Consider the following 3,006-nt stretch of genomic DNA (forward strand, 5'->3'; position numbering starts at 1 on the left):
TCTGCACCGACGGAGCAAGGTCTTTACCCGAGGATCATCATGCCGCTTGCCCAGAAGGTCGACGATCTCTCTCTCTTCCTCTCTTAGAGAGTGTCCCACGCATCCTCGTGGCAACCCGCCCAACCACACCCTCCAATATAATTGCGGGGCTCGATCGCATCAACAATACCATTGCTGAGTGCATCAACCTCTCAGAGGCAGCACTACGCCCTGGAAGGTTGGCGCAGGGGTTCTTCGCGCCCCTTTTGGCATCAAGAACTCGGCTGCCGTGTTTTCCAAAAAATTCAGGCAGTCCTTCTAGATTCAATCCGACGACCCACCCGAACCCACCTAGTTTCCGGACTGCGGTGAATTCCAAGTTTCTTGCTTCGTCCTAACCCTAAACCCTTACAGCGAGGGCGACGACGGAAGCTCCACGTCACTAGATGAGGAAGTCTTTGCTGTCTCCACCGATGAACCTCCTCGTGATGGCGAAACTTCCTCCGAAGTGGGAGGGCGCAACGAGAGGAATCGAGACCGTGGCAGGCGCCGCCAACAGGAACAAGCCAAGCTAGTCCGTTAGTCGCCTGTCACCCCCGCAGAACCGGTGCACCACCCGTCCCGCGGGCACTTAACGGCGACAACAATGACAACCAAGGAGGCGCTGGAGGTCAATGCATGTGTGGCGGAACCGCCCAAATTAACCTGACTAAAATGCAATGAAGTTGCCTGACATGCGATTATGCACTTTAAGCAAGTCAACTTGGTCGACCGTCGGATTTCCTCCGATAAACCACGTAAACAGGATCGAGAAGCATCGCTCACGTGAAGGTGAGTAGCACAGAGATTATAACATTCCATCATGACAACATAGTTCAACAATTTATTACATCAGAGTTTTTGGAAATTCAAACCGAAATTTTGCATGGTTCGGGGTCAAATTAAAACTAGCGGAAGCCAAACGTCGATACAAGACATCATGACGGAGCCGATCATGACATCAAAAACTCCTTCCTTTGCCATCCGAGGAAGGATCCCACTCGACGGTCCAGCCTGGAGGAAGCTGGGTCGGCCAAGTGGTACCAACACCCAAGCTACTGACATTACCTGAAAAAGATTAGCCACAACAAGGCTGAGCAACTAGTACTCAGCAAGATTGACCCGTCGGAAGGACACGACCGAGACTTAAACATGCAAGGCTTTCTGGCTCTGAGGTTTTTCTTGCCAAAAGCGTCTAAAGTTAGTCCTTACTTTCAACCTTTTAGCTCATGTTCTATGTTCTTTATCCATTCTAAATTAGCAACTTATACTAAACAAACATGATTTCCAGGCAATTACTTATCAAACATCAAGATTAAAATCATCATCATGTTCCATCTTTACTCAGTGTAGAATAGCGATCAAGTAGTCCCAATCTGTGAGAGGCAGACGAATCGATTCGAATTTATTAACCATGCATGGCAAACCTAATCTCACGACATCCGCGCACCACGAAGGGTCGCTTCATTTGTCAGCCGTCCCCATCGATCCCTTAGGTACGTGTAAGGGCCAACTTCCTTTGGCATGCAATGCTCCACAGTCCCGGCCTATTGCTGCACTGTGACCACACTTGCACCCACATGATGCACCATGGGAACGACATTCCAAGGACAGCTGGAAGGTATGCCATGCCCCAGTTCAATCAGGTACTAGGCTTCCCCATCCCATACTAGGTATGAGATTAGTACTTTCAATCACTTGATCACGAACGCCGACACGTTTTGACCTTAGTTCATTTTCATTTAGACAGACGGGGCAAACCACCAAGCATCGAACACAAGCCTGACCCCGTCCTTCGTCCTTATAGTTGCGACAAATCTGAAACATTCAACTCCTATAACTGGCGAGTGACAGGAGATCACTCGACTTTTACCGAAACCTATTAAGCAATGCAACTACTCGGCCTTAGCAACTAGTATTCAAAAACAAAGTACTAAGTTGTGCATCTAAGGTTCCATTACAACTCCTCGAAACGTAAATGCGTAATCAAGTAATCAATAAGTGGTATGAAAGCAAAACAGGGAGTTCATGCACCGGGGCTTGCCTTCAGAAAAAGCTTGGGGGTCCTCGGGGTCTTGCGCTGGTTCGGGCTCTCTTTCGAAGGGGTGCAGCTGTTCCTCGGCGGGGTCTTCTTCCGGGGCTGGATGAAGCTCGTACGTCCCGTCGGCGAGATTCAACTCTACACGGAAATGCAATGCAGGGGTTAAACATTTTAGATGGTTATTTCAACACTCTCATGTTTTAACACAGACACTTGTAGCAAAGCTACAGGAAAGGTGGGGGAGTTCAACTTCTGTTGGTGGAGAGCAGGATGAGAGGGTCAGATTGAGGAAAACTTAGGGTCTGACCCTCAGGTTTAAGGAAAACCTTACCAAGGTCCTCAGACTCAACACAGAGGAATCCCCGAAAACATTTCACCGATACCCTCGGATCAAAGAAAAAGAATTACAACCGAGCCCTCGGGCGAGGCGGAGAAAGGGTCGGCGAACTTGGCTGGGTTGGGCGAGGCGAAAAGAAAAGGGGTCGGTCGAAACGAAAAGGACAGGGGTCGGACGAAACGAAAAGACAGGGGTCGGACGAACCGAACAAGGACAGGGGTCGGGCGAGACGGAAAGACAGGGGTCGGGCGAGACGGAAAGACAGGGGTCGAGCGAGACGGAAAGAACAGGGGTCGGACGAAACGAAAAGGACCGGGGTCGGGCGAGATAGAAAGACAGGGAGGTTAAGTAGCTTACCTCCAGGTCTACCGGTGAAGCCTTGGGGCCGAGCAGGAGCAGGCTGGGCGGAAGGGTTGTACGCACGAAGGCTTGGGCGGCGGCGAGACTTCGACGGTGGTGCTTCTAGTGGACACAAGCAAGCTCTAGCACCGCGCGGAGGAGCGGGCGGCTGGTGTGTTGGAAGAAGCGGTTTGAGGGTGGCGGCGAAGTCACCAGAGTGTGGGGGTTGCGCAAAGGGTGAGCTCCACGGAAGCTCAGCGGCGGCGCGGGA

Source organism: Setaria viridis, chromosome 6 (assembly GCF_005286985.2).
Source record: "Setaria viridis chromosome 6, Setaria_viridis_v4.0, whole genome shotgun sequence".
Classification (NCBI taxonomy): domain Eukaryota; kingdom Viridiplantae; phylum Streptophyta; class Magnoliopsida; order Poales; family Poaceae; genus Setaria; species Setaria viridis.